Source organism: Mustela nigripes, chromosome 14 (assembly GCF_022355385.1).
Source record: "Mustela nigripes isolate SB6536 chromosome 14, MUSNIG.SB6536, whole genome shotgun sequence".
Classification (NCBI taxonomy): Eukaryota; Metazoa; Chordata; class Mammalia; order Carnivora; family Mustelidae; genus Mustela; species Mustela nigripes.
The window spans coordinates 19079618-19092470 of record NC_081570.1 but is presented as its reverse complement, the minus strand read 5'-3'; the positions used below and the strand labels follow the sequence as shown (position 1 = coordinate 19092470).

Genomic DNA, 12853 nt, shown 5'->3' with positions numbered 1-12853 from the left:
AATAAATAAAATCTTTAAAAAAAAAAAAAAAGAAAGAAAAAAAGACTCCCAGCACATAAAACTGAATTTTATTATACATGAATTTTACCTCAATTAAAAAAAAAAAAAAGAAAAAAAAAGACTCCCACAAGGAGTAAAACTGTATGGAAAAGATAATTCTCTTTTTTCTTAAGTAGAACTCCAAGCCCAGAATGGGGCCCAATATAGGGTTCAAACCCACAACCCTGAGATCAAGACCTGAGCCAAGACCAAGAGTTGGATGCTTAACCGACTGAGCCACCTAGGTGCCCCTGGAAGAGGTAATTCTTGAGTTTTTCCTACTAAGTTCAGAAGTAGATGAGCTACTGATGGTTACTAGGACCACCTGAAGGACATAAAAGATTTCCTGAGATAAAAGTGAGAGAAATGAATGTACAAGAAGTAACAAAAATAACCGATTACACAGCCAAGAAAGGTAGGAGTGAATGAAGCAGACAGGAAAAAACACCCACATTGATGGTTTCTATCTTCAAAGCCCTTTAAACTATTGAAGTATTCATTCAACAAATTTAACAAGTACTGAATATTTACTACCTACAAAGCACTGTGCTAAACACTCTATTACAGGTATAATGTCTTATACTTAATGCTCACATCAAATCTATGAGGCAGTTATTATTACCCTTATTTTATGGATGAAAAAAAATGAAGGTTGAGAGAAGGGAAGGTCATATAGCTAGGAAGAGGCTTCAAAGCCAGGACTGTGTTCTAATGCTATAGAGATTCTAGTCTGCATTCTTTCTCTGTGTGACAAAAAGAAATAAAGGTAGTTATGAAGGCACCATAAGTTGGGAGTTTCTGCTTCAGACACAGCCAGAGCTGAAAGCCCCAAAGTAGTTAGAAGCAGGGACAGCTCATACAATACAATTTCTTCATGTTGCTCTTGGTCATCACCCCGGCTCTATTTCCCAAGTTGCCTACCAAGAATTAGGTTTTGATTGTTATAAGTATTTCTCCCCTTGAAGAATTATGTTAGTGTGGAATGTCACACTTTGTGCAGCTGTTGAGAATCCACATCAAGACAGGAGAGGATATGAAGGGATACGCAGCTGACAAAAGCACATTAAGAATCTCACACCACTGGGGTGCCTGGGTGGCTCAGCGGGTTAAAGCCTCTGCTTTCCGCTCAAGTCATGGTTTCAGGGTCCTGGGATCGAGCCCCACATTGGGCTCTCTGCTCAGTGGGGAGCCTGCTTCCTCCTCTCTCTCTGACTGCCTCTCTGCCTACTTGTGATCTCTAATAAATAAGTAAAATCTTTAATAATAATTTAAAAAAGGAATCTCACACCCTGGCAGTATTTTCATGACCTTGATCATTCATTAAACCAGACCAAAAGAAAGAGAAGCCAAATTCTTCCCAAGAAGTTGCCTTTACAAAGTCTTGAGACCTACACCACCACCAGACCATTATAAAACCTACAAGGCCTAGGGGCAAATAATGAGGCACGGTTATCTTAATCATCCTGGTATCACCACCCTTCCGTACCTAGCACACAGTATTCGATTCATCAAACAAAATTTACTGAGGGCCTACTATTCGCCTGGCTCTGTGCCATGTGGTGGAAATACCCTGATGTAAAAGGCAAACGGGGTTCTGATTTTCCTGTTTTAGCGCGATGGGAGTGCTGAATACCCTTCATTGAACAAATTCGCTGTAACCCACTAAACTTGTGGTCCGTCCAAAGCACCAGCTCCTCCTTGCCTCATCTAGAGCAGGGTGGTCTAGACAATCTGGATGCTCTTGACATTTTAGGTCAGATAAATCTTTGCTTGGAGGCCGGGGGTGTGTGTGTGGGGGGGCTGTGCTGCACAAAGTCGGATGTTTCGCAGCAGCCCTTTCTATCCACTAGTACCAGGAGCAATCCCTGAGTTGATGCAAATGAAAATGTCTCCTGACACTGTCAACTACTAGTGCGGGCTGGGAAACTCCAGCCTAACGCCTTCACGAGAGCTGTCTCCCAACCCTAAGTCCTCATTCATCCTGTAACCCCCAGCCCCAACTTCCCTTCCTCAGGGAGGGCTCCCCGCCCTCTCGGACTACACCGGCGCCTTCTGCCTAGTGCTGTGTACTTCTCCAGCCCACACCATGCAGCGCTAACCAAGTCGTCACCCGCTTCACGTCTACTCTTCTCTGGGACCGTCCGCTCCGCAAAGGCAAGCAACGCGCTACCCGCCGTCCCCTCCCCCGACGACTGGCACAGGGCCTACCCTTTACAAAGGTAAAGCAACAGCTAGGGAGTGAACGTTGGAGAAAGCCACATGAAGAGGGCAGGGAGGCAAGCGAGTCGCGAGGGGGCGTGTGCGGGGCATTATTTTAGGAAGCCCAGCGGGTGAAAAACCCAGAGGCGACGACTTAATAGCTCTGCGCATGCGCTTCGCTCTCCCACGGCCCCCGAAGGTAGGTCATGAGTGTCTGGGGCTCCTCTGAGGCTCCTCCCGGGCTCCCCAAGGTGGAGCGGGGTGTCCTAGCCCGAGAAGGGCTCCCGAGGGGAGCAGGACTTACATAGGGCCGAAAGCGGGCGGCGAAATCCCTTACGCAGGGACGCCGAACGCGGCCACCACGTCGGCCGCGGGCGACGGTTCACTTCCTCAGCTCGCCTAACGGCCGTTACATACCCGCCAGGCCGCGCGCCTCAGAGCGCGCGCCGCCCCACCCCGCCCCTTTCTGCCCGCCTGTGGCCAATCAGGAGTCTGGCCGCGCCGGTGTCCCGCCCCCGCACGCTGCGCTCCGCGCCGGGAGCGGCCGGATCTCTCTGCGCATGACCCCTCCGCTCCTCCGAACCTCTTCTTCAGCCTCTCGCCAGGTCTCGCCTGTGGGCAGAGTCCTCGTCTCTCGGGTCTGGAGTGGCTTGCTGGGCTTGGGCGGTTGGAGGAGCTGGAGGCCAGGGAAAATCATTTGGGAGCCCCATCCCCAAACACCTGCCCCACCCTTCTCCCATTCCCCAGGGCCTGTCAGTACTCCCATCTGAAATGAACCAGGGGGTCAGTCAGGTAGTGGTCCCGAGTTAGTGTGTGGCCGAGTCGCTGCCATGTCAGGGTTAGTGCTGTCTGTGGCTGTGGTCAGTGGTCAGACTGTGACCAGAACTCAGGTTGAAGGATAACTAACAGATCGATCTTGCCTCCCTACCCAACCTCGGCCCCCAGGAAAAGAACTAAGTTCATTTGCATTAATATATTCTTAAGAAGCACACTGGGGAATTGTTAAAAAGAGGAATAAAGCCATCAGCCAAAGGATAGTGATAGATTCCAGGCTTCTGGAAACCTGACTTGGGAGGAAGAGGCATGGAAAACTTGTGTGATTTCTTAACTTTGAAGAACCAGACTTAAAGAGAGTTAATTACCGGATGAAATTCACTTCAGAATTAGGACTCTGGGGATGTGCTCCAAAATTCTGCTCCGTTCCCCCACCACGCCCCCAGCTTCATATAACATTTTAAGGTAAGCATATAGAAGGCATAAAATAGGCTTAATGGGTAATGAATCAGGGTATGATGTGATAGATGCATTTAGGGGGTATTCTCTGAAATTAGGACCAAACGCTTTTTAAAAAACATAAATGGTAAGGATATGTATCTAAATGAATAAATTTGTGGACTAGTGGGTAGGAAGTAGACTGATGGGTGGTGGAAACATCTACTTGATTGCTTCTGTTTCTTTTGTGAGAAACATCTGTGACGAGGGAGGGAACAGGGACCTGTAGAGGTCTGAGAAGAACGGGTAGGATTTGAAGAGCTGATGCAGAGAAGGGAAGACAAACCTAATTGGAAACATAGTGGTAGTGCTAATATTTAAATTTACAAATGGCAAATACTGCATTTGTACAATTTACTCCAATGGATTTTTTAAAAGATTTTATTTATTTTTTATTTGACAGAGATCACAAGTAGGCAGAGAGGCAGACAGAGAGAGAGAGAGAGCGAAAGAGAAGCAGGCTCCCTGCTGAGCAGAGGTTTGATCTGGGATCATGACCTGAGCCAAAAGCAGAGGCTTTAACCCACTGAGCCACCCAGGTGCCCCTCCAGTGGATTTTTTTTAAAGATTTTATCTTTAAGTAATCTCTACACCCAAGAACTCACAACATGATCAAGATTGGCATGGTCCAACTGAACCAACCAGGTGCCCCAGATCTCTGTATTTTATTTCTTTTTATTAAAAATACAGATCTCTGTATTTTATTTCTTTTTCTTTTTATTTATTTTTAATAAATCTTTAAATCTTTAAAAAGATTTTACTTATTTGATAGAGAGTGTGTGAGCACGCACAAGCAGAGGGAGCAGCAGGCAGAAGGAGAAGCAGGCTCCCCATCGAGCAGGGAGCCCAACTTAGAACTGGATCCCAGTACCCTGGGATCATGACCTGAGCCAAAGGCAGATGCCCAACAGACTGAACCAGATATCTGTATTTTAAAAGTAACTCCATTATCATACTACTAATTTTCAAATGGGATTGAGTCTTCATATTTTTACCACGATTTGGTGTTAATTTCAGAGAATATTCACAATCAATTTTTAGATAAGAGGTAGTCTTAAATCTTCAGTTACTCTATTATTTTAAAAAGACTTGCTGAAAGGGGTCCCTGCATGGCTCAGTCAGTTAAGTGACTGGCTCTTGATTTCAGCTCAGGTCATGACCTCAGGGCTGTGGGCTTGAGCCCCAAACTGCTCTCCACAGCTCAGCAGGGAGTGGGCTTGAGATTCTCACATCCTCCCCTCTTCTCCCCTCCATGCTTGCTTGCACACACACACACACACACACACACACGCACGTGCATGCTCTCTCTCTCCAAAATAAATAAATCTTAAAAAAAAGACTTGCTGAGAATTTAAATGTCAATGGAAAAAAATAAAAAATAAGATGTCAATGGAACTATCACCTGACATGACTGAAAAAGGTTAGCCAGATATGTGCCACCTCAGCTTAATTAAAGAACATGAGAAAACCAACTGCATTTTAGTTATAATCATATCATTAGAGCTACCACTTTTCACATGCATTAGTGTTGTCCAGTGGCTTAATTTATAAGCATCTATTGTTACACAGCACAGAGGTTTCTTTCATGCGCTCAACCAAGTATAGTTCAAGTTCAATAGCTTCCTTGTTTACTTAATTTTGTTTCATTCTATTTTCTTTTGGAGATATTTAGTATAGTATAGTCATAATCTTTTTGCCTTTATCCTCCAGGATATATTTTATTTAATTTTTAATTTTAATTTTTATATTTTAAAGATTTTATTTATTTGACAGCCAGAGATCACAAGTTGGCAGAGAGGCAGGCAGAGAGATGGAGAAGCAGGCTCCCTGCTGAACAGAGAGCCCGATGCGGGACTCCATCCCAGGACCCTGGGATCATGACCTGAGCCAAAGGCAGAGGCTTTAACCCACTGAGCCACCTGGGTGCCCTAATTTTTTATTTTTAAAGATTTGTTTATTTAATTGAGAGAGTGGGAGAGTACGGGGGTGGGGGCTGGAGGGGCAGAGGCAGAAGCAGATTCCCCACTGAGCAGGGAGCCTGACAGAAGGCTCAGATCCCAGGACCCTGAGATCATGACCTGAGCTGAAGGCAGATGCTTAACCAAAGCAGACATTTAGCCAGCTGAGCCACCCAGGTGCCCCCAGGGTATATTTTAAATAAGAGCATGGGTTAATGCCCTCACCAACAGGTCTATTTAAATAGTCTACTCATAAATAAATAAACTACTCCAGACCCATAAAGTGAATGTGAATTCCCAATGAAATGTAGTTACTTGCGTGCTGACTTAATGAATGTGTGATTTTGGTGTACCTAAAAATACAAAATGTATTGATCATCCGACTTAATTATTTTCAGGAGCTGTGAAAGCATTAAATGACAAGAAAGGTTCTTGCAAATGAAACATCAGGACTGTTAAGTTTAGCTTTTATTGTTTGTACCAAAATATTTTCCCAAGAAATTAATTTCCAAAATGATCACAAATATCAATCAAAAGTAGTATTTCAAAAACAAAACAACAAAAAAGAGGCCTTCTTGTGATTTTGTGAAAGATCCACCTCTGCCAGCTTACAAAGCCTATCCTATTTCCTGGTCCATATCACCTACTTCCTGGACTCACCTGTCCTTTCTGTAAGGTCCAAAGAGCATGTCTTATGTACTGTTTAATCCCCAGGGCTTAACACAGGAACTGGTACATAGTAGATTCCAGCCCATTTTTGAATGGATAAATGATAGTAGCACAAACACTGCTCCCTATATCCCCCTCTACTCGTAAGGAGAGGGGGATTATGAGGTCGGAAGTAATTAATATGCACGATAATATATCATATGGAATCATTTAATCCTAATTCTGAAATTGAGTGTCCATTCCACCCATTCTGCAGAAGAGAGGAGACAGGACCAATTGGCCAATGCCCAGACACCTTCCCTGGAACCAGTCATTCAGTCCCTGCGTTGAGACAGAGATGATCTGGTCAAAGTCTTTCACATATAGAGGAACCAGAAGCCATAGAGAAGAAAGTGACTTTTCACATATATACAAGATCTATAGTCAGATTACACAGAAAGGGAGGTCAAAGTAGAATTCCTTGCTGTTTATTGGCCATTCTCTTTGCCTAGCCCTCTACCACATTGAGCAGCCCAGCCCTGCCTTTGGAAGAATTCCAGAGCTGGCAAGGGATGGTGGGATGAGGAAGCACCGCTCAAGGCTCAGCTCAAGATAGTAGAAGTACCAGACAGTAGTTGGGAAACACAGGGGTTCCATCTCTACTCCCTAAAAAAAGGACAGACTACTTCCCTCTCCCTAAGTCTTCCTCCACCCCACCCTTAGCTCAGACAATGAAACTACAAGACAAACGCTAGAGTTGGGGGAAATATCTGGACAGGATTTTATTCCAGCAGCAAGCCTAGCAGAAGAAAGACAGTCATCTAGGCTCCTGCAGGAAAGAAAGAAATGATTACAAATAGGGTTCAGTGGCTTTGGGAGCCTGGGAAACTTTTTAGGCTTAAATATTCCACTTTGGGGGATTATTTAGCCATCCAGTCAAGCATTCTTTCAACAAAGCTTTCCTGGGTCCCACTGTCCCAACTGTCTGACAGTCCCTCCCTTAAAATGGGGGTGAGGCAGATGGAGTATAGGGATGAAATGCACTCTCTAGTTCAATGGGGACCCCACTCAGCCTCCCTCACTTATTACCTGCCTGGCCCTAACCCCCTACTCTAAGTCATTTCTGGATAGTCTTAGGTTCTGATGAGGTGTAAAGCTCTGTGACCACCAACAACCCCACAATGACAACTCTGCCATATTCTGCTGAGTAAGCTGAGAATTGGAGAGGGTAACTGACTTCTCCCAAGTCACATAGAGTTGAGCAGAGACAGGATCCAAGACCAGCACCATCCAGAACCCAGTGTGCACCCCCAAGGCCTGGTGCACCTACCAGAATTTCACACCAGTCCCTATGCACCAACCTGCTAAGCACCATCTGCTGTAGGCATTGGACTCCGAAACCCCCAAAAAAGAAAGACTGAGCTTGAGGAACCATTCTGACAGAATTCCCATTGCTTCAACAAGATAGAGAGAAAGGGCTGACCCTTTGTTGAAGCAGGGCCTCAGAAGTGTGTAATGATGACCATTTTGCCTCTAATTAGAACGGACTTCCTAAGATAGGCTTTCCCCTGAGGGTCAGCTCTCATGGAATAGAAATGAAGATGGAGGGGCGCCTGAGTGGCTCAGTGGGTTAAAGCCTCTGCCTTCAGCTTAGGTCAAGGTCTCAGGGTCCTGGGATCGGGCCCACGTGGGGCTCTCTGCTCAGCGGGGAGCCTGCTTCCCCTTCTCTCTCTGCCTGCCTCTCTGCCTACTTGTGATCTCTCTCCGTCAAAAATAAATAAATATAATCTTTAAAAAGAAAAAAAAAAAAGAAATGAAGATGGAATGGAATAGAAAGAAGAGACTGTTCAGACTAGCAGGAATATGCAAAAGCAGACTGGCGCAGGGACAGACTAGAAGAGTGAACTGGTGTGGCAGGAAAGGTGGGAATGGAGGAGGAGTAGAAGTTGAATGAGAACAGGATACGTGAAGGGAGGGGATGCCTCCAGAGCAGAGGAGAAGCTGAGGATATAGATTTGGTGGGGATATGAGCCTGGACCGAGGGAGGAGTGTAGGACAAGGAGGTTAGGGACCTCAGAGCAGGTCCCTGGGAGGCTCTGCAAGGAGTCAAGGAAGCTCCTAAATGACCCAGTAACCGCTTATCCGGTTGGGCCCGCACACCATCCAGCCTGTGCCGCTCTCCAGGAGCTCTCGGGCTGGGGTCTCCCAGGTGAGGTCTTCTGCCTGCAGGTCTGCGGAGGACACAGCATAAAGGTAGCAAGGTCCCTCCCAGCATCAGCCAGGGAAGGCCTTTGCGGGAGACAGCAAGGAGCTAGGTGTTTTCTCCAAAATCCCGTCCGGTGGGACAATCCACGGGCCCCGTGCTCCACAAGCCCCAACCTTGGTTACGCCCCTGGCAAGATAAGCCAATCCCCAACTTCGCTGTCCTCCAGGCCCCTCCTTAGTCCCGCCCCCAGGATGGCAGCATTGGTATATTGCTAGGCGTCTGGCTCCCTAGTGGCGGTGCCCAGTGGCCGCCCCAGCCGCGACGGCCTGGAATCTCCAGGGCTGCCTGCTTACTGGTTGGCACAGGTATCCCTCTCGCTCGTCACACAAGGTCACTTGGCTGTGCAGGTAGAACGTGTCGTTGGTCACGAAGTGGAACGCGTTGAATGAAGGCCAGCGTCCCTGGCAGAGAGGTCCCCTTGGCCCGCCGCCTCTGAGCAGCCAGTTGCTGACTGGGCAGCTGTGAGGGAGAGGCAGCGTCTCTCACTGTTTGGAGTCCCGGCTTGGGCTGGCTCTGTGGGCGCAGAAACATGGATTTCCCCCTTTTCTCTTGTGCTGTTTGAGTGTAGATGCTGCGTCTCCAACTGAGAACTTTACGTGCATTATTTCATTCCATCCTCGAATCAATCCTAGGCGGAAGATTATACTTTTGCCCTTTCCCTTTCTCTTTCTCTCTCCCCTGACTCTTTCCTCCCGCCTACTTCCTCCCTCCCTCTTTCTTTTTCTCTTTTCTTTTTTATTCTTTGTTTCTTCCTTTTCTCTTTCTTTCTATCTTTATTCTCCCTCTGTGTTTTGGTTTCTTCTTCTCTTCACTATTACTTTGGTGGTGTGGTGGTGATAATTCATGGCAAGATGATCTTTTAGTTTTCTTTCTCCCACCAGTGGGAGGAGGAGCAGAGCCAGAGGGAGAAAAGAGGACTCCCCGCAGAGAGTTTCTACCCTACCACCCTGAGATTTTCAACCAAAACCAAAAGTCTAATGTTGAACAGATGGAGCCAGCCTAGGTGCCCCAATCTTTTCATTTTCTTTGTCTTAATTTTATTTGTTTTTATAAGGCTCTCTTCTTTCGGTAAAGTTTGCTTGATTGGGCATAGTTTATCAATCATCACTTATTAGCAATAATTGCTCCAAACTGGAAAAAAAATTAAAAATAAAAATAAACCTCAGTTATTGGTGGCAATGTAGGGATTGGTGGGCAAACTCTGATAGACATAGAAAATTCTGAGCTGGGGCACCTGGGTGGCTCAGACCTTAAGGGTCTGCCAGGTCATACCAGGATACTGGGATCAAGCCCCACATTGGGCTCCTTGCTTGGTGGGAAGCCTGTTTCCCCCTCTTCTACTCCCCTGGCTTGTGCTCCCTTTCTTGCTGTGTCTCTGTCAAATAAACAAGCAAAAATTTTTAAAATAATTTTTTAAAAAAGATTTTATTTACTTATTTGTCAGAGAGAGAGAGAGAGTGCACAAGCAGGCAGAGAGGCAGGCAGAGGTGGAGTGAGAAAGAGGCTCCCTGCCGAGCAAGGACCCTGGCATCATGACCTGAGCCGAAGGCAGCAGCTTAACCGATTGAGCCACCCAGGTGTCCCATCAAAATCCTTTTAAAAAAGAAAGAAAGAAAGAAAGAAAATTCTGAGCTAAGGGATTAGGAAATAGTGGTATGAACTGTCCACACTATTGTCATGGTGACTTTTTTTGAGGTAACAGTAACCTAAATGTAAACCCTTCTATAACCAATAATATTTGGATCGGCCTGTGCTGTATAGTGCATGGCAGAAAGAAATTCTTACTATATATAGACTCTATTCTGGGTCCTTGGGAAAATTAGGAAACATGAGTGAACAAAACAGACCCAAACCTCCCATTCTCTAGTGGGTAAGGGCATACAGTTAATAGCTTTCTTTCTTTCTTTCTTTCAATTCAATTCAATTAGCCAACATATGCTAGTATATCATTAATTTCAGATGAATAACTTCATTTTTAAAAATGCAAATGATCTCATAAAATATGGCATATAGTTAGGAGGTGATACATAAAAGAAACTGATCTAGAATGGATGAGTGGAGGGTAGTTGCAATTTTAAACAGCATGGGTGGGCTGGGCTTCATTGAAATGGTCACATTTTAGCAAAGACTTGAAGGAGATGAGAGTTTTCTCTATGGGTATCAGGGAGTTGAGGGTTTCCAGGAAGAGAAACCAACCAATGCACAAGTCCAAGGGACAGCAAATTACTTACCCACCAAGTACCTGTCTGCACAGATGCTACCTCCTGTGGGCATTAGGGGATCACCTGTTTAATCTCTGTCTCATGTACTCCCTGGGACCCTTTTAATCTTTTTATCCCATGGTCTTTATTTCCAGGGCTCAAGCTCACCATCAGTAAATCCATTCCAAGTTCCACCCTGACCCTTTCTTTTTGAAGGAGATGTGAAAACTGAGGCTCACAGAAGTTAAATAGGTTGCTGAAGTCTCTTCAGTTAGTAGCCTGGTTGCTGTGCCCACCCATACCTTTAATCACTGTTTTCCATTTCTTTCTGACCATGGATGGATATAAAGTCATGACTGGCACCAACCACCTATTTCGCAGTCCTCTCCACATCCCGCCTCTCCCCCAGAAACTCCCCCATTCTTGTCAGGCAGCTTGCTTACAGAGAAGCGTGGTCCACAAGTACCCTCCTTCTTCTCCATCATGGAAACCCACACATGGCAACCCTCCTCTGTCTTGCCAACATTGAGACATCCTAAGAAGGCACCTTCCCTCTGGATCCAGCAGTGAATCTTCAGCAAGCAGCTGCCTGTCTACGCGGGGCCACCTACACCAGGGACAGGTCTGCAGGAGGACCAGAGCCAGTATGACATCTCAGAGCCTCCTGGGATGATGACATAGGAAGGGGTACTATTCTAATCTGGGTAGAGATGTTGTGGGGGTATTGGAGGTGAAACCCTTACACCATGATGGCCCTGAGGGACCCTGATCCACTCACAATCTCTTAGGAACTAAACCTAAATTAAGAAGGTGGTATGGGGCACCTGGGTGGCTCAGTGGATTAAGCCTCTGCCTTCAGCTTGGGTCATGGTCTCAGGGTCCTAGGATCGAGCCCCGCATTGGGCTCTCTGCCCAGCCAGGAGCCTGCTTCCCCCTCTCTCTCTGCCTGCCTCTTTGCCTACTTGTGATCTCTCTCTCTGTCAAATAAGTAAAAATTTTGAAACAAAACAAAAGAAGGTGGTATAAAACTCGAGATTCTGAGACAGCCACTCTCTGTCATGTGTGCTAAGAGGTGGGGGAGCCAGTGTGTAGAGGGAGGAACAGAGCAGGTTCAGGTAAAGAATGGGAGGAGAGAGAAGGGGAGTTCCCTGATTCCTGCCACTTGGACAGTTCCAAGTCCTAGTCTCTGGAGAACCTGCTTGGAGCCTATCCTTGGCCTCCAGGAGACACTTTTTTTTTTTTTTTAAAGATTGTATTTATTTATTTGAGAGAGAGAGCACAAGCAGGGAGAGCAACAGAGGGAGAAGGACAAGCAGACTCCCCACTGAGCAGTGAGCCTGAGTAGGCCTTGACGTGGAGCTTGATGCAGGACTCAATCCCAGGACTCTGGGGTCTTGACCTGAGCTGAAGGCAGATGCTTAACCTACTGAGCCACTCAGGAGCCCCCAGGAAACACCCTATAATAAGTTCTCCTGTCTTCACTGAGCAGCCCAGTTGGGTTTCTGTTACTTGTCTGGCAAGGTTGTTTTTTTAGAGATACTAATTTGATTTGTTCTTTGATTTCTCTCTCATTCCAACAGGCAGTCTGGGCTTTGGGGTGTTTGAAGGACGCAAACTGTTTGAAGTCAAGGGCTCTTTTTGTCTCCTAAAAGTCGAATCTGAAGCCTGGCACTAGGGTGCCGGGCTGCTGTAGTCGTGGAATATGGGGCTCTTGATCTCAGGGTTGTGAGTTCAAACCCCACGTTTGTTGTAGAGATTATTTAAAAATAAGATCTTGAAACAAATGAAGAGACAACCCTGAGGGAGGGAAGGGAGAGGAGTAGAGGGGAAGGAGGGAGGAGGTGGGGAGGGAGTCACTCTCACTCTGGGAATCAGGAGGCTGGGGCGTCTGCATCTTCAAGTCCTCTTTAGGACATTTTAGTTTCATGGATCAACAAATTCTGTTTTATTTTTTTTCACGGTATCTATCTATCTATCTATCTATCTATTTGACTCAAGCCAGTCAGAGTTGGGTTTTCTGCCACTTGCAATACACAGTGTCCTGATACATGTCAAACAGTGATGCTTTTGGGGTGATGAAAGAGAAGCTCATACTTAACCCTTCCCTTCTTTCTGTGCCTGCTCTTTCCAAGTTTTTTTTTTTTTTTTAGATTTTATTTATTTATTTAACACAGAGAGAGCACAAGCAGAGGGAGCAATAGACAGAAGGAGAGGGAGAAGCAGACTCCCCATTGAGGAATGGGATGTGGGACTCGATCCCAGGACCCTGG

At 46.1% G+C, this 12853-nt stretch overlaps 1 protein-coding gene across 3 annotated transcripts in view; it reads right to left on the bottom strand.

Moving 5' to 3' along the window:
• Nucleotides 1-2662, bottom strand: part of CEP85 (centrosomal protein 85) — a 34900-nt gene extending 32238 nt beyond the window's left edge. For all 3 annotated transcript variants that reach the window (XM_059376744.1, XM_059376745.1, XM_059376746.1), the window contains exon 1: nt 2543-2662. The gene's annotated coding sequence lies outside the window, so the exon portion shown is untranslated. The remainder of the gene's footprint in view (nt 1-2542) is intronic.
• Between the last annotated feature and the right edge of the window lie 10191 nt (nt 2663-12853).